Below are 22633 nucleotides of genomic sequence, written 5' to 3'. Positions count from 1 at the left end.
TATTGTTTTCGCCTGTTTGTTTTTCTTAAAAAAATACCTGGAACAAGTCTCATCCTCTTCTACGTGTTTTACCTTTGAACGAAAAATCAGTTCTTTTCCTTTTTGTTCCAACCACTTTGAAATTTCTCCTTTAAGACTCAATATATCATTACCTACATCCAGACCATTGTCTTTGAATTTGTACAATGTCTGTAATCTGATATTAAGGAAATTATAGATCTCAAACTTTTCTTTAGCTTTTTGTATGCTTTTCTTAATAAAGAAATCTTTAATGCTTATTTTCATTCTATCCCACCAGGAGCTAAAAGAAATATTGGGGTTTTTCCTTTTTCTACAGTTTACATAAAACTCAATAAAATCCGATAAAATTTGTGGATCTTTTAAAAGGGACACATTCAATTTCCAAGATTTCTTACCACATTTCTTCTTTCCATTAATCCTCACTCTAAAAGATAAAACCTTGTGATCTGAGAGAATATTAGTTAAAACTTCACATTTCACTGGCAGTATTTTTTCTGAACCTAAAACAAAATCTATCCTGGAGCTACATGTAGAATTGCTCCAGGTGAAACCAGCGTCTATAGGGCTATCCTTGTTACATTCTTTATACACATCAGTTAATTTACAATCATTTATAATATTGCTTAACATTCCAGACGTTTTGTCATAATTTCTACTCACGGAACCGGAGCGTCGGCTTTCGCCTTTTAAAATACAATTAAAATCACCTGCCAGGATAAAAGGTTCAGAAATGTTAATAAATAAAGGTAAAATTTCCAGCATATCAGCCCTTTCATTTTTATCAGGTGACCCATAAAAATTTAAAAACTGCCATCTTGTCCCATCAATAAAAGCCTTAACTAAAAGAATACGACCCGGTAAAATATCTTGGATAAAATCAATAGACACATTTCCCTTAAAAAGTATAGCTACCCCGGCTGATCCAGTTGCATTTGATCCAGACCAGACCGATGGACCATGTTTCCACTCTTCCTTATATTTTTTGTAAGAAATCTTATGAGGGATATGACATTCTTGTAAAAAGAAAACAGAAGCTGTAAAACAGGTTAAAAAATGTAAAACAGTAGCTCTTCTGGTCTTGGATCCTATGCCTCTCACATTGAGGGAAACACCACTAATGTCAGCCATCATAACAAATGGTTAGGAATAAACAAAAACTGGACTTTACCTATCCGATGGACGGATCAGACCACTTGGACTTTCACCAACGCCCTCTTCTGAATCCACCGTTATCAAAGAGTCTTCATCATCGGAGAAGGAACATTCACTTAAATTAAGACCCGACGCTACTGGGGTGTAGCTCGGAAGGATATTGAGAGAAAGGTTACACTGGGTCTCCATAGGCTGACCATTTAGGTCCTCGTCAGGTGGGTCTCCGAGAGGCTCCGCACTCCCCTGCTGACCCGCAGAGGGTCGTAACACAGGGGCAGGCTGCGCACATGGCGGAGCCTCAGAGTCCCCGGAGGCAGCCAGGTTCGGGGCCCCACCTGGGGCAGCAGAGCCCCGGGACCTCGGGATTCCAGAGTCTACACCCCCGTGAGGGGATGTATCCATCTCCTCCCTATTAGCCACCTCCACGGAACCATTATTTTTCTTATTATGAGACCTCACCAAATGCCACGTACCGCCCTCGCTCTCGTGAGACCCAGTGGGAATTTTGGGCTCGGTGTCAGCCTTTTGGCGCTCTTTTTTGGCCTTACCGACCGCCCCTTTATGATCTTTCTCAGCCTTCCTTTTAGCCTCCTTATGGTCTTTCAGCCAGCTCCTGGGCTCCTGTGAGTTACCTGTCATTGACTCGGAGGGATTGTTACTAGTCGAAGCGCCCTTATCACCTCCCGAGGCTCCAGGTTGCTGTTCCTCCTCCTGAGGGGTGGTCTGATTGGCCCGTCCATTCCCGGATGTCTTGGACTTCTCCTTTTGTTTTTGTTCATCCTCTCTGAACCTGTGAGGGCAAGAAAAATAGAAATGACCAGGTGTCCGACAAAAAGAGCATTTTTTTTCATTTAGGCACTCCTTTGTGTCATGTTCAGTACTGGCACAATTTCTACAAGTGGCACCACAACTATCCTTAGAGTGCCCATAGAGACCACAATACCTACAAAAAAGTGGCATTCCTGAGAAAAAAAAATCCCCATTAGTTTGCCCTATTTTAAATCGAGCTGGAGGAAGTCTCACACCTCCAGGGAATTTAGGGTCTCTTTCACATTTTACTAAAAACTTCCATTTTGAGGTCCAGATGTTAAACTCATTCAACACTTTCCCAATCAATTTCACACTTTTAAAATAAACTGACAAAAAGGAAATAACCTCTGGTGCCGTTATGAAGGGTGAGAAGATTTTCACAACCACCATCTTTACCTCATCCAGGACGTGCTCGATGATCTGAATCCCTTTTAGACCAGGGCTATTTTCTACCGACTTAACTCTGGACAAAACATCTTTGAAAATACCTTCGCCAGTAAAGGTTACATCATAGTCTCCACGTCGAGGATAATCCTGGATAGAAAGGATTTCGTTGGTTCTGACGTGGAGCAGTTTCTCAAGCACGTCCTGGACTACATATCCCAGATTCCGCATATCGGAACCACCAGCCGTAAAGCGGACCCTTATGGTGTTCTTGAGCCTCGCATATAGAGGCACGAGGTTGGGGTCAACCTCCATGGTATGGCGCAACAAAATGCAAATTGCAACCGCCTGCAATCTGCGCCTTCAGAGCTTTGTGATAAAGCACCTGAAGGCTGGGGGATCGCTGCCCGTTACCCTAGGACTAATCCCTCTCCCTAATAGCAGCAGGCAGGTGAAGCCCACCGAAGTGGACGATCCTGCCAGGCCAAGGAGAGGGGTACCTGAGTGCCCTTCAACTGAAACCTCCTGCTGTGAAGCACTTGGTCTCAGCCAAAAGGCCGAGAAGCGATAACCAGAATTGGTTTCCGACTACGGTGCCACCCAAGGATTCTGAAAAGTCCATTTGTGGAGATGGCCACCTGGACTCCCGTTAAGAAGACATGCTGTCAACCTCTAGATCCCTCACATGCCTGCACTTTTCGGCTTGCTGCTGCTGCAATCCACGCGTTTTAGATCTGCATAACTCCACCTCTTTTAGCACAGTACCCTCAACCCCCGGCTGTTCCCACCCGCCTCAACACCGTTGGAAGGGAGGAGAACCAATTAAGGCGGGGGGGGGGGTGGAACGAGCAGCTGTCTACCCTTAGCAGGAGGGTTGCTGATTAATTACCTCTCCTGCTGCTGCTGCTGCTGGCTGTCCAGCAGCAGACTGAAGGTGGCTGCTGCTGTGCGCAGGTATATAAAGGCTCAGAGCCTATTATGACACGCGCAGCCAGCGTTCCATTGCCGCATTCCGTCTACTGCAGGCGGGATACCTGGATGGCTGAATGTCACTGAGAAGCTCACAGAGACCGCCATAAGCAACAGTTTAAAAGAATGCCACAGACTAATCAACCAAACTTTTTGGGTTGGTTTCTCTTTTATAGTCTGCAGGCATTAAATGAAAGAAGTCAGTGTTCCAGCAGAGGGAGACAACGTTTCAGAAAAGGCATTGTAGCAAACCAAAAAAGAAATTTTAAGCGCAGCAGAGTAACCAGCTCACATACCTGTTAGCTCAGGTGAGTTTAAAAGGCTGCTGTTGATAACAAGGGCATTTGCTAAATAGATGGTGTGTGTGCAACAATATACTGAAAGGTCAATTATATTGTGCAGCTTATCTCACCACCTGTAGTTATTTAGGTGAAAGCTCCAAAATGCTTGCCTAATATGTCTGTTTATCCAAAAGGAAGTATAGAGGGAGAGCTAGATAGATAGCATTGCATTACATTACATTACATGGCAATGCAATGCACAGTTGCTGAAGTTGAACCAAAATGAGCTTGTCATCTGGCTTCTGCAACTTTTAACATGAAAAATCCAATGAGGAGAAGAAAAGCAAAGCCAAAGAGTCCATCCCAAAATCCGACAAACAAGCAAAATGAACAAAAAGCATTGAATTCAATTCTTTCTGATTTTAGAAACTGCATTAAAGAAGGGGTGCACCGGTCCTGGAGATACTGCAATACCAGGTCAATGCATGGAGTGGACAGAGCAAGCTCTTTTTCCATCTCCCTGTTCTAAAAATCCATTTAATATATGGTCCCCAGATAGGGGACGTATCAGATATTAAACTGATCAGAACAGATACTACACTTGATCTTAGCCAAAAGGCCGAGAAGCGATAACCAGAATTGGTTTCCGACTACGGTGCCACCCAAGGATTCTGAAAAGTCCATTTGTGGAGATGGCCACCTGGACTCCCGTTAAGAAGACATGCTGTCAACCTCTAGATCCCTCACATGCCTGCACTTTTCGGCTTGCTGCTGCTGCAATCCACGCGTTTTAGATCTGCATAACTCCACCTCTTTTAGCACAGTACCCTCAACCCCCGGCTGTTCCCACCCGCCTCAACACCGTTGGAAGGGAGGAGAACCAATTAAGGCGGGGGGGGGGTGGAACGAGCAGCTGTCTACCCTTAGCAGGAGGGTTGCTGATTAATTACCTCTCCTGCTGCTGCTGCTGCTGGCTGTCCAGCAGCAGACTGAAGGTGGCTGCTGCTGTGCGCAGGTATATAAAGGCTCAGAGCCTATTATGACACGCGCAGCCAGCGTTCCATTGCCACATTCCGTCTACTGCAGGCGGGATACCTGGATGGCTGAATGTCACTGAGAAGCTCACAGAGACCGCCATAAGCAACAGTTTAAAAGAATGCCACAGACTAATCAACCAAACTTTTTGGGTTGGTTTCTCTTTTATAGTCTGCAGGCATTAAATGAAAGAAGTCAGTGTTCCAGCAGAGGGAGACAACGTTTCAGAAAAGGCATTGTAGCAAACCAAAAAAGAAATTTTAAGCGCAGCAGAGTAACCAGCTCACATACCTGTTAGCTCAGGTGAGTTTAAAAGGCTGCTGTTGATAACAAGGGCATTTGCTAAATAGATGGTGTGTGTGCAACAATATACTGAAAGGTCAATTATATTGTGCAGCTTATCTCACCACCTGTAGTTATTTAGGTGAAAGCTCCAAAATGCTTGCCTAATATGTCTGTTTATCCAAAAGGAAGTATAGAGGGAGAGCTAGATAGATAGCATTGCATTACATTACATTACATGGCAATGCAATGCACAGTTGCTGAAGTTGAACCAAAATGAGCTTGTCATCTGGCTTCTGCAACTTTTAACATGAAAAATCCAATGAGGAGAAGAAAAGCAAAGCCAAAGAGTCCATCCCAAAATCCGACAAACAAGCAAAATGAACAAAAAGCATTGAATTCAATTCTTTCTGATTTTAGAAACTGCATTAAAGAAGGGGTGCACCGGTCCTGGAGATACTGCAATACCAGGTCAATGCATGGAGTGGACAGAGCAAGCTCTTTTTCCATCTCCCTGTTCTAAAAATCCATTTAATATATGGTCCCCAGATAGGGGACGTATCAGATATTAAACTGATCAGAACAGATACTACACTTGATCTTAGCCAAAAGGCCGAGAAGCGATAACCAGAATTGGTTTCCGACTACGGTGCCACCCAAGGATTCTGAAAAGTCCATTTGTGGAGATGGCCACCTGGACTCCCGTTAAGAAGACATGCTGTCAACCTCTAGATCCCTCACATGCCTGCACTTTTCGGCTTGCTGCTGCTGCAATCCACGCGTTTTAGATCTGCATAACTCCACCTCTTTTAGCACAGTACCCTCAACCCCCGGCTGTTCCCACCCGCCTCAACACCGTTGGAAGGGAGGAGAACCAATTAAGGCGGGGGGGGGGGTGGAACGAGCAGCTGTCTACCCTTAGCAGGAGGGTTGCTGATTAATTACCTCTCCTGCTGCTGCTGCTGCTGGCTGTCCAGCAGCAGACTGAAGGTGGCTGCTGCTGTGCGCAGGTATATAAAGGCTCAGAGCCTATTATGACACGCGCAGCCAGCGTTCCATTGCCACATTCCGTCTACTGCAGGCGGGATACCTGGATGGCTGAATGTCACTGAGAAGCTCACAGAGACCGCCATAAGCAACAGTTTAAAAGAATGCCACAGACTAATCAACCAAACTTTTTGGGTTGGTTTCTCTTTTATAGTCTGCAGGCATTAAATGAAAGAAGTCAGTGTTCCAGCAGAGGGAGACAACGTTTCAGAAAAGGCATTGTAGCAAACCAAAAAAGAAATTTTAAGCGCAGCAGAGTAACCAGCTCACATACCTGTTAGCTCAGGTGAGTTTAAAAGGCTGCTGTTGATAACAAGGGCATTTGCTAAATAGATGGTGTGTGCAACAATATACTGAAAGGTCAATTATATTGTGCAGCTTATCTCACCACCTGTAGTTATTTAGGTGAAAGCTCCAAAATGCTTGCCTAATATGTCTGTTTATCCAAAAGGAAGTATAGAGGGAGAGCTAGATAGATAGCATTGCATTACATTACATTACATGGCAATGCACTGCACAGTTGCTGAAGTTGAACCAAAATGAGCTTGTCATCTGGCTTCTGCAACTTTTAACATGAAAAATCCAATGAGGAGAAGAAAAGCAAAGCCAAAGAGTCCATCCCAAAATCCGACAAACAAGCAAAATGAACAAAAAGCATTGAATTCAATTCTTTCTGATTTTAGAAACTGCATTAAAGAAGGGGTGCACCGGTCCTGGAGATACTGCAATACCAGGTCAATGCGTGGAGTGGACAGAGCAAGCTCTTTTTCCATCTCCCTGTTCTAAAAATCCATTTAATATATGGTCCCCAGATAGGGGACGTATCAGATATTAAACTGATAAGAACAGATACTACACTTGATCTTAGCCAAAAGGCCGAGAAGCGATAGCCAGAATTGGTTTCCGACTACGGTGCCACCCAAGGATTCTGAAAAGTCCATTTGTGGAGATGGCCACCTGGACTCCCGTTAAGAAGACATGCTGTCAACCTCTAGATCCCTCACATGCCTGCACTTTTCGGCTTGCTGCTGCTGCAATCCACGCGTTTTAGATCTGCATAACTCCACCTCTTTTAGCACAGTACCCTCAACCCCCGGCTGTTCCCACCCGCCTCAACACCGTTGGAAGGGAGGAGAACCAATTAAGGCGGGGGGGGGGGGGTGGAACGAGCAGCTGTCTACCCTTAGCAGGAGGGTTGCTGATTAATTACCTCTCCTGCTGCTGCTGCTGCTGGCTGTCCAGCAGCAGACTGAAGGTGGCTGCTGCTGTGCGCAGGTATATAAAGGCTCAGAGCCTATTATGACACGCGCAGCCAGCGTTCCATTGCCACATTCCGTCTACTGCAGGCGGGATACCTGGATGGCTGAATGTCACTGAGAAGCTCACAGAGACCGCCATAAGCAACAGTTTAAAAGAATGCCACAGACTAATCAACCAAACTTTTTGGGTTGGTTTCTCTTTTATAGTCTGCAGGCATTAAATGAAAGAAGTCAGTGTTCCAGCAGAGGGAGTCAACGTTTCAGAAAAGGCATTGTAGCAAACCAAAAAAGAAATTTTAAGCGCAGCAGAGTAACCAGCTCACATACCTGTTAGCTCAGGTGAGTTTAAAAGGCTGCTGTTGATAACAAGGGCATTTGCTAAATAGATGGTGTGTGTGCAACAATATACTGAAAGGTCAATTATATTGTGCAGCTTATCTCACCACCTGTAGTTATTTAGGTGAAAGCTCCAAAATGCTTGCCTAATATGTCTGTTTATCCAAAAGGAAGTATAGAGGGAGAGCTAGATAGATAGCATTGCATTACATTACATTACATGGCAATGCAATGCACAGTTGCTGAAGTTGAACCAAAATGAGCTTGTCATCTGGCTTCTGCAACTTTTAACATGAAAAATCCAATGAGGAGAAGAAAAGCAAAGCCAAAGAGTCCATCCCAAAATCCGACAAACAAGCAAAATGAACAAAAAGCATTGAATTCAATTCTTTCTGATTTTAGAAACTGCATTAAAGAAGGGGTGCACCGGTCCTGGAGATACTGCAATACCAGGTCAATGCGTGGAGTGGACAGAGCAAGCTCTTTTTCCATCTCCCTGTTCTAAAAATCCATTTAATATATGGTCCCCAGATAGGGGACGTATCAGATATTAAACTGATAAGAACAGATACTACACTTGATCTTAGCCAAAAGGCCGAGAAGCGATAACCAGAATTGGTTTCCGACTACGGTGCCACCCAAGGATTCTGAAAAGTCCATTTGTGGAGATGGCCACCTGGACTCCCGTTAAGAAGACATGCTGTCAACCTCTAGATCCCTCACATGCCTGCACTTTTCGGCTTGCTGCAATCCACGCGTTTTAGATCTGCATAACTCCACCTCTTTTAGCACAGTACCCTCAACCCCCGGCTGTTCCCACCCGCCTCAACACCGTTGGAAGGGAGGAGAACCAATTAAGGCGGGGGGGGGGTGGAACGAGCAGCTGTCTACCCTTAGCAGGAGGGTTGCTGATTAATTACCTCTCCTGCTGCTGCTGCTGCTGGCTGTCCAGCAGCAGACTGAAGGTGGCTGCTGCTGTGCGCAGGTATATAAAGGCTCAGAGCCTATTATGACACGCGCAGCCAGCGTTCCATTGCCACATTCCGTCTACTGCAGGCGGGATACCTGGATGGCTGAATGTCACTGAGAAGCTCACAGAGACCGCCATAAGCAACAGTTTAAAAGAATGCCACAGACTAATCAACCAAACTTTTTGGGTTGGTTTCTCTTTTATAGTCTGCAGGCATTAAATGAAAGAAGTCAGTGTTCCAGCAGAGGGAGACAACGTTTCAGAAAAGGCATTGTAGCAAACCAAAAAAGAAATTTTAAGCGCAGCAGAGTAACCAGCTCACATACCTGTTAGCTCAGGTGAGTTTAAAAGGCTGCTGTTGATAACAAGGGCATTTGCTAAATAGATGGTGTGTGTGCAACAATATACTGAAAGGTCAATTATATTGTGCAGCTTATCTCACCACCTGTAGTTATTTAGGTGAAAGCTCCAAAATGCTTGCCTAATATGTCTGTTTATCCAAAAGGAAGTATAGAGGGAGAGCTAGATAGATAGCATTGCATTACATTACATTACATGGCAATGCAATGCACAGTTGCTGAAGTTGAACCAAAATGAGCTTGTCATCTGGCTTCTGCAACTTTTAACATGAAAAATCCAATGAGGAGAAGAAAAGCAAAGCCAAAGAGTCCATCCCAAAATCCGACAAACAAGCAAAATGAACAAAAAGCATTGAATTCAATTCTTTCTGATTTTAGAAACTGCATTAAAGAAGGGGTGCACCGGTCCTGGAGATACTGCAATACCAGGTCAATGCGTGGAGTGGACAGAGCAAGCTCTTTTTCCATCTCCCTGTTCTAAAAATCCATTTAATATATGGTCCCCAGATAGGGGACGTATCAGATATTAAACTGATAAGAACAGATACTACACTTGATCTTAGCCAAAAGGCCGAGAAGCGATAACCAGAATTGGTTTCCGACTACGGTGCCACCCAAGGATTCTGAAAAGTCCATTTGTGGAGATGGCCACCTGGACTCCCGTTAAGAAGACATGCTGTCAACCTCTAGATCCCTCACATGCCTGCACTTTTCGGCTTGCTGCTGCTGCAATCCACGCATTTTAGATCTGCATAACTCCACCTCTTTTAGCACAGTACCCTCAACCCCCGGCTGTTCCCACCCGCCTCAACACCGTTGGAAGGGAGGAGAACCAATTAAGGCGGGGGGGGGTGGAACGAGCAGCTGTCTACCCTTAGCAGGAGGGTTGCTGATTAATTACCTCTCCTGCTGCTGCTGCTGCTGGCTGTCCAGCAGCAGACTGAAGGTGGCTGCTGCTGTGCGCAGGTATATAAAGGCTCAGAGCCTATTATGACACGCGCAGCCAGCGTTCCATTGCCACATTCCGTCTACTGCAGGCGGGATACCTGGATGGCTGAATGTCACTGAGAAGCTCACAGAGACCGCCATAAGCAACAGTTTAAAAGAATGCCACAGACTAATCAACCAAACTTTTTGGGTTGGTTTCTCTTTTATAGTCTGCAGGCATTAAATGAAAGAAGTCAGTGTTCCAGCAGAGGGAGACAACGTTTCAGAAAAGGCATTGTAGCAAACCAAAAAAGAAATTTTAAGCGCAGCAGAGTAACCAGCTCACATACCTGTTAGCTCAGGTGAGTTTAAAAGGCTGCTGTTGATAACAAGGGCATTTGCTAAATAGATGGTGTGTGTGCAACAATATACTGAAAGGTCAATTATATTGTGCAGCTTATCTCACCACCTGTAGTTATTTAGGTGAAAGCTCCAAAATGCTTGCCTAATATGTCTGTTTATCCAAAAGGAAGTATAGAGGGAGAGCTAGATAGATAGCATTGCATTACATTACATTACATGGCAATGCAATGCACAGTTGCTGAAGTTGAACCAAAATGAGCTTGTCATCTGGCTTCTGCAACTTTTAACATGAAAAATCCAATGAGGAGAAGAAAAGCAAAGCCAAAGAGTCCATCCCAAAATCCGACAAACAAGCAAAATGAACAAAAAGCATTGAATTCAATTCTTTCTGATTTTAGAAACTGCATTAAAGAAGGGGTGCACCGGTCCTGGAGATACTGCAATACCAGGTCAATGCGTGGAGTGGACAGAGCAAGCTCTTTTTCCATCTCCCTGTTCTAAAAATCCATTTAATATATGGTCCCCAGATAGGGGACGTATCAGATATTAAACTGATAAGAACAGATACTACACTTGATCTTAGCCAAAAGGCCGAGAAGCGATAACCAGAATTGGTTTCCGACTACGGTGCCACCCAAGGATTCTGAAAAGTCCATTTGTGGAGATGAGCTCCTGGACTCCCGTTAAGAAGACATGCTGTCAACCTCTAGATCCCTCACATGCCTGCACTTTTCGGCTTGCTGCTGCTGCAATCCACGCGTTTTAGATCTGCATAACTCCACCTCTTTTAGCACAGTACCCTCAACCCCCGGCTGTTCCCACCCGCCTCAACACCGTTGGAAGGGAGGAGAACCAATTAAGGCGGGGGGGGGGGGGGTGGAACGAGCAGCTGTCTACCCTTAGCAGGAGTGTTGCTGATTAATTACCTCTCCTGCTGCTGCTGCTGCTGGCTGTCCAGCACCAGACTGAAGGTGGCTGCTGCTGTGCGCAGGTATATAAAGGCTCAGAGCCTATTATGACACGCGCAGCCAGCGTTCCATTGCCACATTCCGTCTACTGCAGGCGGGATACCTGGATGGCTGAATGTCACTGAGAAGCTCACAGAGACCGCCATAAGCAACAGTTTAAAAGAATGCCACAGACTAATCAACCAAACTTTTTGGGTTGGTTTCTCTTTTATAGTCTGCAGGCATTAAATGAAAGAAGTCAGTGTTCCAGCAGAGGGAGACAACGTTTCAGAAAAGGCATTGTAGCAAACCAAAAAAGAAATTTTAAGCGCAGCAGAGTAACCAGCTCACATACCTGTTAGCTCAGGTGAGTTTAAAAGGCTGCTGTTGATAACAAGGGCATTTGCTAAATAGATGGTGTGTGTGCAACAATATACTGAAAGGTCAATTATATTGTGCAGCTTATCTCACCACCTGTAGTTATTTAGGTGAAAGCTCCAAAATGCTTGCCTAATATGTCTGTTTATCCAAAAGGAAGTATAGAGGGAGAGCTAGATAGATAGCATTGCATTACATTACATTACATGGCAATGCAATGCACAGTTGCTGAAGTTGAACCAAAATGAGCTTGTCATCTGGCTTCTGCAACTTTTAACATGAAAAATCCAATGAGGAGAAGAAAAGCAAAGCCAAAGAGTCCATCCCAAAATCCGACAAACAAGCAAAATGAACAAAAAGCATTGAATTCAATTCTTTCTGATTTTAGAAACTGCATTAAAGAAGGGGTGCACCGGTCCTGGAGATACTGCAATACCAGGTCAATGCGTGGAGTGGACAGAGCAAGCTCTTTTTCCATCTCCCTGTTCTAAAAATCCATTTAATATATGGTCCCCAGATAGGGGACGTATCAGATATTAAACTGATAAGAACAGATACTACACTTGATCTTAGCCAAAAGGCCGAGAAGCGATAACCAGAATTGGTTTCCGACTACGGTGCCACCCAAGGATTCTGAAAAGTCCATTTGTGGAGATGGCCACCTGGACTCCCGTTAAGAAGACATGCTGTCAACCTCTAGATCCCTCACATGCCTGCACTTTTCGGCTTGCTGCTGCTGCAATCCACGCGTTTTAGATCTGCATAACTCCACCTCTTTTAGCACAGTACCCTCAACCCCCGGCTGTTCCCACCCGCCTCAACACCGTTGGAAGGGAGGAGAACCAATTAAGGCGGGGGGGGGGGTGGAACGAGCAGCTGTCTACCCTTAGCAGGAGGGTTGCTGATTAATTACCTCTCCTGCTGCTGCTGCTGCTGGCTGTCCAGCAGCAGACTGAAGGTGGCTGCTGCTGTGCGCAGGTATATAAAGGCTCAGAGCCTATTATGACACGCGCAGCCAGCGTTCCATTGCCACATTCCGTCTACTGCAGGCGGGATACCTGGATGGCTGAATGTCACTGAGAAGCTCACAGAGACCGCCATAAGCAACAGTTTAAAAGAATGCCACAGACTAATCAACCAAACTTTTTGGGTTGGTTTCTCTTTTATAGTCTGCAGGCATTAAATGAAAGAAGTCAGTGTTCCAGCAGAGGGAGACAACGTTTCAGAAAAGGCATTGTAGCAAACCAAAAAAGAAATTTTAAGCGCAGCAGAGTAACCAGCTCACATACCTGTTAGCTCAGGTGAGTTTAAAAGGCTGCTGTTGATAACAAGGGCATTTGCTAAATAGATGGTGTGTGTGCAACAATATACTGAAAGGTCAATTATATTGTGCAGCTTATCTCACCACCTGTAGTTATTTAGGTGAAAGCTCCAAAATGCTTGCCTAATATGTCTGTTTATCCAAAAGGAAGTATAGAGGGAGAGCTAGATAGATAGCATTGCATTACATTACATTACATGGCAATGCAATGCACAGTTGCTGAAGTTGAACCAAAATGAGCTTGTCATCTGGCTTTTGCAACTTTTAACATGAAAAATCCAATGAGGAGAAGAAAAGCAAAGCCAAAGAGTCCATCCCAAAATCCGACAAACAAGCAAAATGAACAAAAAGCATTGAATTCAATTCTTTCTGATTTTAGAAACTGCATTAAAGAAGGGGTGCACCGGTCCTGGAGATACTGCAATACCAGGTCAATGCGTGGAGTGGACAGAGCAAGCTCTTTTTCCATCTCCCTGTTCTAAAAATCCATTTAATATATGGTCCCCAGATAGGGGACGTATCAGATATTAAACTGATAAGAACAGATACTACACTTGATCTTAGCCAAAAGGCCGAGAAGCGATAACCAGAATTGGTTTCCGACTACGGTGCCACCCAAGGATTCTGAAAAGTCCATTTGTGGAGATGGCCACCTGGACTCCCGTTAAGAAGACATGCTGTCAACCTCTAGATCCCTCACATGCCTGCACTTTTCGGCTTGCTGCTGCTGCAATCCACGCGTTTTAGATCTGCATAACTCCACCTCTTTTAGCACAGTACCCTCAACCCCCGGCTGTTCCCACCCGCCTCAACACCGTTGGAAGGGAGGAGAACCAATTAAGGCGGGGGGGGGTGGAACGAGCAGCTGTCTACCCTTAGCAGGAGGGTTGCTGATTAATTACCTCTCCTGCTGCTGCTGCTGCTGGCTGTCCAGCAGCAGACTGAAGGTGGCTGCTGCTGTGCGCAGGTATATAAAGGCTCAGAGCCTATTATGACACGCGCAGCCAGAGTTCCATTGCCACATTCCGTCTACTGCAGGCGGGATACCTGGATGGCTGAATGTCACTGAGAAGCTCACAGAGACCGCCATAAGCAACAGTTTAAAAGAATGCCACAGACTAATCAACCAAACTTTTTGGGTTGGTTTCTCTTTTATAGTCTGCAGGCATTAAATGAAAGAAGTCAGTGTTCCAGCAGAGGGAGACAACGTTTCAGAAAAGGCATTGTAGCAAACCAAAAAATAAATTTTAAGCGCAGCAGAGTAACCAGCTCACATACCTGTTAGCTCAGGTGAGTTTAAAAGGCTGCTGTTGATAACAAGGGCATTTGCTAAATAGATGGTGTGTGTGCAACAATATACTGAAAGGTCAATTATATTGTGCAGCTTATCTCACCACCTGTAGTTATTTAGGTGAAAGCTCCAAAATGCTTGCCTAATATGTCTGTTTATCCAAAAGGAAGTATAGAGGGAGAGCTAGATAGATAGCATTGCATTACATTACATTACATGGCAATGCAATGCACAGTTGCTGAAGTTGAACCAAAATGAGCTTGTCATCTGGCTTCTGCAACTTTTAACATGAAAAATCCAATGAGGAGAAGAAAAGCAAAGCCAAAGAGTCCATCCCAAAATCCGACAAACAAGCAAAATGAACAAAAAGCATTGAATTCAATTCTTTCTGATTTTAGAAACTGCATTAAAGAAGGGGTGCACCGGTCCTGGAGATAATGCAATACCAGGTCAATGCGTGGAGTGGACAGAGCAAGCTCTTTTTCCATCTCCCTGTTCTAAAACTCCATTTAATATATGGTCCCCAGATAGGGGACGTATCAGATATTAAACTGATAAGAACAGATACTACACTTGATCTTAGCCAAAAGGCCGAGAAGCGATAACCAGAATTGGTTTCCGACTACGGTGCCACCCAAGGATTCTGAAAAGTCCATTTGTGGAGATGGCCACCTGGACTCCCGTTAAGAAGACATGCTGTCAACCTCTAGATCCCTCACATGCCTGCACTTTTCGGCTTGCTGCTGCTGCAATCCACGCGTTTTAGATCTGCATAACTCCACCTCTTTTAGCACAGTACCCTCAACCCCCGGCTGTTCCCACCCGCCTCAACACCGTTGGAAGGGAGGAGAACCAATTAAGGCGGGGGGGGGGTGGAACGAGCAGCTGTCTACCCTTAGCAGGAGGGTTGCTGATTAATTACCTCTCCTGCTGCTGCTGCTGCTGGCTGTCCAGCAGCAGACTGAAGGTGGCTGCTGCTGTGCGCAGGTATATAAAGGCTCAGAGCCTATTATGACACGCGCAGCCAGCGTTCCATTGCCACATTCCGTCTACTGCAGGCGGGATACCTGGATGGCTGAATGTCACTGAGAAGCTCACAGAGACCGCCATAAGCAACAGTTTAAAAGAATGCCACAGACTAATCAACCAAACTTTTTGGGTTGGTTTCTCTTTTATAGTCTGCAGGCATTAAATGAAAGAAGTCAGTGTTCCAGCAGAGGGAGACAACGTTTCAGAAAAGGCATTGTAGCAAACCAAAAAAGAAATTTTAAGCGCAGCAGAGTAACCAGCTCACATACCTGTTAGCTCAGGTGAGTTTAAAAGGCTGCTGTTGATAACAAGGGCATTTGCTAAATAGATGGTGTGTGTGCAACAATATACTGAAAGGTCAATTATATTGTGCAGCTTATCTCACCACCTGTAGTTATTTAGGTGAAAGCTCCAAAATGCTTGCCTAATATGTCTGTTTATCCAAAAGGAAGTATAGAGGGAGAGCTAGATAGATAGCATTGCATTACATTACATTACATGGCAATGCAATGCACAGTTGCTGAAGTTGAACCAAAATGAGCTTGTCATCTGGCTTCTGCAACTTTTAACATGAAAAATCCAATGAGGAGAAGAAAAGAAAAGCCAAAGAGTCCATCCCAAAATCCGACAAACAAGCAAAATGAACAAAAAGCATTGAATTCAATTCTTTCTGATTTTAGAAACTGCATTAAAGAAGGGGTGCACCGGTCCTGGAGATACTGCAATACCAGGTCAATGCGTGGAGTGGACAGAGCAAGCTCTTTTTCCATCTCCCTGTTCTAAAAATCCATTTAATATATGGTCCCCAGATAGGGGACGTATCAGATATTAAACTGATAAGAACAGATACTACACTTGATCTTAGCCAAAAGGCCGAGAAGCGATAACCAGAATTGGTTTCCGACTACGGTGCCACCCAAGGATTCTGAAAAGTCCATTTGTGGAGATGGCCACCTGGACTCCCGTTAAGAAGACATGCTGTCAACCTCTAGATCCCTCACATGCCTGCACTTTTCGGCTTGCTGCTGCTGCAATCCACGCGTTTTAGATCTGCATAACTCCACCTCTTTTAGCACAGTACCCTCAACCCCCGGCTGTTCCCACCCGCCTCAACACCGTTGGAAGGGAGGAGAACCAATTAAGGCGGGGGGGGGGGGTGGAACGAGCAGCTGTCTACCCTTAGCAGGAGGGTTGCTGATTAATTACCTCTCCTGCTGCTGCTGCTGCTGGCTGTCCAGCAGCAGACTGAAGGTGGCTGCTGCTGTGCGCAGGTATATAAAGGCTCAGAGCCTATTATGACACGCGCAGCCAGCGTTCCATTGCCACATTCCGTCTACTGCAGGCGGGATACCTGGATGGCTGAATGTCACTGAGAAGCTCACAGAGACCGCCATAAGCAACAGTTTAAAAGAATGCCACAGACTAATCAACCAAACTTTTTGGGTTGGTTTCTCTTTTATAGTCTGCAGGCATTAAATGAAAGAAGTCAGTGTTCCAGCAGAGGGAGACAACGTTTCAGAAAAGGCATTGTAGCAAACCAAAAAAGAAATTTTAAGCGCAGCAGAGTAACCAGCTCACATACCTGTTAGCTCAGGTGAGTTTAAAAGGCTGCTGTTGATAACAAGGGCATTTGCTAAATAGATGGTGTGTGTGCAACAATATACTGAAAGGTCAATTATATTGTGCAGCTTATCTCACCACCTGTAGTTATTTAGGTGAAAGCTCCAAAATGCTTGCCTAATATGTCTGTTTATCCAAAAGGAAGTATAGAGGGAGAGCTAGATAGATAGCATTGCATTACATTACATTACATGGCAATGCAATGCACAGTTGCTGAAGTTGAACCAAAATGAGCTTGTCATCTTGCTTCTGCAACTTTTAACATGAAAAATCCAATGAGGAGAAGAAAAGCAAAGCCAAAGAGTTCATCCCAAAATCCGACAAACAAGCAAAATGAACAAAAAGCATTGAATTCAATTCTTTCTGATTTTAGAAACTGCATTAAAGAAGGGGTGCACCGGTCCTGGAGATACTGCAATACCAGGTCAATGCGTGGAGTGGACAGAGCAAGCTCTTTTTCCATCTCCCTGTTCTAAAAATCCATTTAATATATGGTCCCCAGATAGGGGACGTATCAGATATTAAACTGATAAGAACAGATACTACACTTGATCTTAGCCAAAAGGCCGAGAAGCGATAACCAGAATTGGTTTCCGACTACGGTGCCACCCAAGGATTCTGAAAAGTCCATTTGTGGAGATGGCCACCTGGACTCCCGTTAAGAAGACATGCTGTCAACCTCTAGATCCCTCACATGCCTGCACTTTTCGGCTTGCTGCTGCTGCAATCCACGCGTTTTAGATCTGCATAACTCCACCTCTTTTAGCACAGTACCCTCAACCCCCGGCTGTTCCCACCCGCCTCAACACCGTTGGAAGGGAGGAGAACCAATTAAGGCGGGGGGGGGGGTGGAACGAGCAGCTGTCTACCCTTAGCAGGAGGGTTGCTGATTAATTACCTCTCCTGCTGCTGCTGCTGCTGGCTGTCCAGCAGCAGACTGAAGGTGGCTGCTGCTGTGCGCAGGTATATAAAGGCTCAGAGCCTATTATGACACGCGCAGCCAGCGTTCCATTGCCACATTCCGTCTACTGCAGGCGGGATACCTGGATGGCTGAATGTCACTGAGAAGCTCACAGAGACCGCCATAAGCAACAGTTTAAAAGAATGCCACAGACTAATCAACCAAACTTTTTGGGTTGGTTTCTCTTTTATAGTCTGCAGGCATTAAATGAAAGAAGTCAGTGTTCCAGCAGAGGGAGACAACGTTTCAGAAAAGGCATTGTAGCAAACCAAAAAAGAAATTTTAAGCGCAGCAGAGTAACCAGCTCACATACCTGTTAGCTCAGGTGAGTTTAAAAGGCTGCTGTTGATAACAAGGGCATTTGCTAAATAGATGGTGTGTGTGCAACAATATACTGAAAGGTCAATTATATTGTGCAGCTTATCTCACCACCTGTAGTTATTTAGGTGAAAGCTCCAAAATGCTTGCCTAATATGTCTGTTTATCCAAAAGGAAGTATAGAGGGAGAGCTAGATAGATAGCATTGCATTACATTACATTACATGGCAATGCAATGCACAGTTGCTGAAGTTGAACCAAAATGAGCTTGTCATCTGGCTTCTGCAACTTTTAACATGAAAAATCCAATGAGGAGAAGAAAAGCAAAGCCAAAGAGTCCATCCCAAAATCCGACAAACAAGCAAAATGAACAAAAAGCATTGAATTCAATTCTTTCTGATTTTAGAAACTGCATTAAAGAAGGGGTGCACCGGTCCTGGAGATACTGCAATACCAGGTCAATGCGTGGAGTGGACAGAGCAAGCTCTTTTTCCATCTCCCTGTTCTAAAAATCCATTTAATATATGGTCCCCAGATAGGGGACGTATCAGATATTAAACTGATAAGAACAGATACTACACTTGATCTTAGCCAAAAGGCCGAGAAGCGATAACCAGAATTGGTTTCCGACTACGGTGCCACCTAAGGATTCTGAAAAGTCCATTTGTGGAGATGGCCACCTGGACTCCCGTTAAGAAGACATGCTGTCAACCTCTAGATCCCTCACATGCCTGCACTTTTCGGCTTGCTGCTGCTGCAATCCACGCGTTTTAGATCTGCATAACTCCACCTCTTTTAGCACAGTACCCTCAACCCCCGGCTGTTCCCACCCGCCTCAACACCGTTGGAAGGGAGGAGAACCAATTAAGGCGGGGGGGGGGTGGAACGAGCAGCTGTCTACCCTTAGCAGGAGGGTTGCTGATTAATTACCTCTCCTGCTGCTGCTGCTGCTGGCTGTCCAGCAGCAGACTGAAGGTGGCTGCTGCTGTGCGCAGGTATATAAAGGCTCAGAGCCTATTATGACACGCGCAGCCAGCGTTCCATTGCCACATTCCGTCTACTGCAGGCGGGATACCTGGATGGCTGAATGTCACTGAGAAGCTCACAGAGACCGCCATAAGCAACAGTTTAAAAGAATGCCACAGACTAATCAACCAAACTTTTTGGGTTGGTTTCTCTTTTATAGTCTGCAGGCATTAAATGAAAGAAGTCAGTGTTCCAGCAGAGGGAGACAACGTTTCAGAAAAGGCATTGTAGCAAACCAAAAAAGAAATTTTAAGCGCAGCAGAGTAACCAGCTCACATACCTGTTAGCTCAGGTGAGTTTAAAAGGCTGCTGTTGATAACAAGGGCATTTGCTAAATAGATGGTGTGTGTGCAACAATATACTGAAAGGTCAATTATATTGTGCAGCTTATCTCACCACCTGTAGTTATTTAGGTGAAAGCTCCAAAATGCTTGCCTAATATGTCTGTTTATCCAAAAGGAAGTATAGAGGGAGAGCTAGATAGATAGCATTGCATTACATTACATTACATGGCAATGCAATGCACAGTTGCTGAAGTTGAACCAAAATGAGCTTGTCATCTTGCTTCTGCAACTTTTAACATGAAAAATCCAATGAGGAGAAGAAAAGCAAAGCCAAAGAGTTCATCCCAAAATCCGACAAACAAGCAAAATGAACAAAAAGCATTGAATTCAATTCTTTCTGATTTTAGAAACTGCATTAAAGAAGGGGTGCACCGGTCCTGGAGATACTGCAATACCAGGTCAATGCGTGGAGTGGACAGAGCAAGCTCTTTTTCCATCTCCCTGTTCTAAAAATCCATTTAATATATGGTCCCCAGATAGGGGACGTATCAGATATTAAACTGATAAGAACAGATACTACACTTGATCTTAGCCAAAAGGCCGAGAAGCGATAACCAGAATTGGTTTCCGACTACGGTGCCACCCAAGGATTCTGAAAAGTCCATTTGTGGAGATGGCCACCTGGACTCCCGTTAAGAAGACATGCTGTCAACCTCTAGATCCCTCACATGCCTGCACTTTTCGGCTTGCTGCTGCTGCAATCCACGCGTTTTAGATCTGCATAACTCCACCTCTTTTAGCACAGTACCCTCAACCCCCGGCTGTTCCCACCCGCCTCAACACCGTTGGAAGGGAGGAGAACCAATTAAGGCGGGGGGGGGGGTGGAACGAGCAGCTGTCTACCCTTAGCAGGAGGGTTGCTGATTAATTACCTCTCCTGCTGCTGCTGCTGCTGGCTGTCCAGCAGCAGACTGAAGGTGGCTGCTGCTGTGCGCAGGTATATAAAGGCTCAGAGCCTATTATGACACGCGCAGCCAGCGTTCCATTGCCACATTCCGTCTACTGCAGGCGGGATACCTGGATGGCTGAATGTCACTGAGAAGCTCACAGAGACCGCCATAAGCAACAGTTTAAAAGAATGCCACAGACTAATCAACCAAACTTTTTGGGTTGGTTTCTCTTTTATAGTCTGCAGGCATTAAATGAAAGAAGTCAGTGTTCCAGCAGAGGGAGACAACGTTTCAGAAAAGGCATTGTAGCAAACCAAAAAAGAAATTTTAAGCGCAGCAGAGTAACCAGCTCACATACCTGTTAGCTCAGGTGAGTTTAAAAGGCTGCTGTTGATAACAAGGGCATTTGCTAAATAGATGGTGTGTGTGCAACAATATACTGAAAGGTCAATTATATTGTGCAGCTTATCTCACCACCTGTAGTTATTTAGGTGAAAGCTCCAAAATGCTTGCCTAATATGTCTGTTTATCCAAAAGGAAGTATAGAGGGAGAGCTAGATAGATAGCATTGCATTACATTACATTACATGGCAATGCAATGCACAGTTGCTGAAGTTGAACCAAAATGAGCTTGTCATCTGGCTTCTGCAACTTTTAACATGAAAAATCCAATGAGGAGAAGAAAAGCAAAGCCAAAGAGTCCATCCCAAAATCCGACAAACAAGCAAAATGAACAAAAAGCATTGAATTCAATTCTTTCTGATTTTAGAAACTGCATTAAAGAAGGGGTGCACCGGTCCTGGAGATACTGCAATACCAGGTCAATGCGTGGAGTGGACAGAGCAAGCTCTTTTTCCATCTCCCTGTTCTAAAAATCCATTTAATATATGGTCCCCAGATAGGGGACGTATCAGATATTAAACTGATAAGAACAGATACTACACTTGATCTTAGCCAAAAGGCCGAGAAGCGATAACCAGAATTGGTTTCCGACTACGGTGCCACCTAAGGATTCTGAAAAGTCCATTTGTGGAGATGGCCACCTGGACTCCCGTTAAGAAGACATGCTGTCAACCTCTAGATCCCTCACATGCCTGCACTTTTCGGCTTGCTGCTGCTGCAATCCACGCGTTTTAGATCTGCATAACTCCACCTCTTTTAGCACAGTACCCTCAACCCCCGGCTGTTCCCACCCGCCTCAACACCGTTGGAAGGGAGGAGAACCAATTAAGGCGGGGGGGGGGTGGAACGAGCAGCTGTCTACCCTTAGCAGGAGGGTTGCTGATTAATTACCTCTCCTGCTGCTGCTGCTGCTGGCTGTCCAGCAGCAGACTGAAGGTGGCTGCTGCTGTGCGCAGGTATATAAAGGCTCAGAGCCTATTATGACACGCGCAGCCAGCGTTCCATTGCCACATTCCGTCTACTGCAGGCGGGATACCTGGATGGCTGAATGTCACTGAGAAGCTCACAGAGACCGCCATAAGCAACAGTTTAAAAGAATGCCACAGACTAATCAACCAAACTTTTTGGGTTGGTTTCTCTTTTATAGTCTGCAGGCATTAAATGAAAGAAGTCAGTGTTCCAGCAGAGGGAGACAACGTTTCAGAAAAGGCATTGTAGCAAACCAAAAAAGAAATTTTAAGCGCAGCAGAGTTACCAGCTCACATACCTGTTAGCTCAGGTGAGTTTAAAAGGCTGCTGTTGATAACAAGGGCATTTGCTAAATAGATGGTGTGTGTGCAACAATATACTGAAAGGTCAATTATATTGTGCAGCTTATCTCACCACCTGTAGTTATTTAGGTGAAAGCTCCAAAATGCTTGCCTAATATGTCTGTTTATCCAAAAGGAAGTATAGAGGGAGAGCTAGATAGATAGCATTGCATTACATTACATTACATGGCAATGCAATGCACAGTTGCTGAAGTTGAACCAAAATGAGCTTGTCATCTGGCTTCTGCAACTTTTAACATGAAAAATCCAATGAGGAGAAGAAAAGCAAAGCCAAAGAGTCCATCCCAAAATCCGACAAACAAGCAAAATGAACAAAAAGCATTGAATTCAATTCTTTCTGATTTTAGAAACTGCATTAAAGAAGGGGTGCACCGGTCCTGGAGATACTGCAATACCAGGTCAATGCGTGGAGTGGACAGAGCAAGCTCTTTTTCCATCTCCCTGTTCTAAAAATCCATTTAATATATGGTCCCCAGATAGGGGACGTATCAGATATTAAACTGATAAGAACAGATACTACACTTGATCTTAGCCAAAAGGCCGAGAAGCGATAACCAGAATTGGTTTCCGACTACGGTGC

At 44.9% G+C, this 22633-nt stretch overlaps 15 non-coding genes across 15 annotated transcripts; all 15 read right to left on the bottom strand.

The window, feature by feature from the left end:
- Nucleotides 1-4057: 4057 nt before the first annotated feature.
- On the bottom strand, nucleotides 4058-4248 carry LOC141232447 (U2 spliceosomal RNA). The gene has a single exon (XR_012298698.1). It is a non-coding gene; the product is annotated as a U2 spliceosomal RNA (small nuclear RNA).
- A 1120-nt stretch (nucleotides 4249-5368) lies between these two features.
- Nucleotides 5369-5559, bottom strand: LOC141232446 (U2 spliceosomal RNA). The gene has a single exon (XR_012298697.1). It is a non-coding gene; the product is annotated as a U2 spliceosomal RNA (small nuclear RNA).
- A 1119-nt stretch (nucleotides 5560-6678) lies between these two features.
- Nucleotides 6679-6869, bottom strand: LOC141232973 (U2 spliceosomal RNA). Its single transcript, XR_012299143.1, has one exon. It is a non-coding gene; the product is annotated as a U2 spliceosomal RNA (small nuclear RNA).
- Nucleotides 6870-7992: 1123 nt separating this feature from the next.
- LOC141232972 (U2 spliceosomal RNA) lies at nucleotides 7993-8183 on the bottom strand. The gene has a single exon (XR_012299142.1). It is a non-coding gene; the product is annotated as a U2 spliceosomal RNA (small nuclear RNA).
- Nucleotides 8184-9297: 1114 nt separating this feature from the next.
- Nucleotides 9298-9488, bottom strand: LOC141232971 (U2 spliceosomal RNA). Its single transcript, XR_012299141.1, has one exon. It is a non-coding gene; the product is annotated as a U2 spliceosomal RNA (small nuclear RNA).
- Nucleotides 9489-10607: 1119 nt separating this feature from the next.
- LOC141232970 (U2 spliceosomal RNA) lies at nucleotides 10608-10798 on the bottom strand. The gene has a single exon (XR_012299140.1). It is a non-coding gene; the product is annotated as a U2 spliceosomal RNA (small nuclear RNA).
- Nucleotides 10799-11922: 1124 nt separating this feature from the next.
- On the bottom strand, nucleotides 11923-12113 carry LOC141232969 (U2 spliceosomal RNA). Its single transcript, XR_012299139.1, has one exon. It is a non-coding gene; the product is annotated as a U2 spliceosomal RNA (small nuclear RNA).
- Nucleotides 12114-13234: 1121 nt separating this feature from the next.
- On the bottom strand, nucleotides 13235-13425 carry LOC141232968 (U2 spliceosomal RNA). The gene has a single exon (XR_012299138.1). It is a non-coding gene; the product is annotated as a U2 spliceosomal RNA (small nuclear RNA).
- A 1119-nt stretch (nucleotides 13426-14544) lies between these two features.
- On the bottom strand, nucleotides 14545-14735 carry LOC141232391 (U2 spliceosomal RNA). Its single transcript, XR_012298643.1, has one exon. It is a non-coding gene; the product is annotated as a U2 spliceosomal RNA (small nuclear RNA).
- Nucleotides 14736-15855: 1120 nt separating this feature from the next.
- Nucleotides 15856-16046, bottom strand: LOC141232967 (U2 spliceosomal RNA). The gene has a single exon (XR_012299137.1). It is a non-coding gene; the product is annotated as a U2 spliceosomal RNA (small nuclear RNA).
- Nucleotides 16047-17168: 1122 nt separating this feature from the next.
- Nucleotides 17169-17359, bottom strand: LOC141232966 (U2 spliceosomal RNA). Its single transcript, XR_012299136.1, has one exon. It is a non-coding gene; the product is annotated as a U2 spliceosomal RNA (small nuclear RNA).
- A 1121-nt stretch (nucleotides 17360-18480) lies between these two features.
- Nucleotides 18481-18671, bottom strand: LOC141232965 (U2 spliceosomal RNA). The gene has a single exon (XR_012299135.1). It is a non-coding gene; the product is annotated as a U2 spliceosomal RNA (small nuclear RNA).
- Nucleotides 18672-19791: 1120 nt separating this feature from the next.
- Nucleotides 19792-19982, bottom strand: LOC141232964 (U2 spliceosomal RNA). Its single transcript, XR_012299134.1, has one exon. It is a non-coding gene; the product is annotated as a U2 spliceosomal RNA (small nuclear RNA).
- Nucleotides 19983-21103: 1121 nt separating this feature from the next.
- On the bottom strand, nucleotides 21104-21294 carry LOC141232962 (U2 spliceosomal RNA). Its single transcript, XR_012299132.1, has one exon. It is a non-coding gene; the product is annotated as a U2 spliceosomal RNA (small nuclear RNA).
- Nucleotides 21295-22414: 1120 nt separating this feature from the next.
- LOC141232961 (U2 spliceosomal RNA) lies at nucleotides 22415-22605 on the bottom strand. Its single transcript, XR_012299131.1, has one exon. It is a non-coding gene; the product is annotated as a U2 spliceosomal RNA (small nuclear RNA).
- Nucleotides 22606-22633: the final 28 nt, after the last annotated feature.

Source organism: Phyllobates terribilis, unplaced genomic scaffold (genome assembly GCF_046119375.1).
Source record: "Phyllobates terribilis strain yellow unplaced genomic scaffold, ASM4611937v1 Scaffold_540__1_contigs__length_1147954, whole genome shotgun sequence".
Classification (NCBI taxonomy): Eukaryota; Metazoa; Chordata; class Amphibia; order Anura; family Dendrobatidae; genus Phyllobates; species Phyllobates terribilis.
This window is presented reverse-complemented; position numbering and strand designations above follow the sequence as displayed.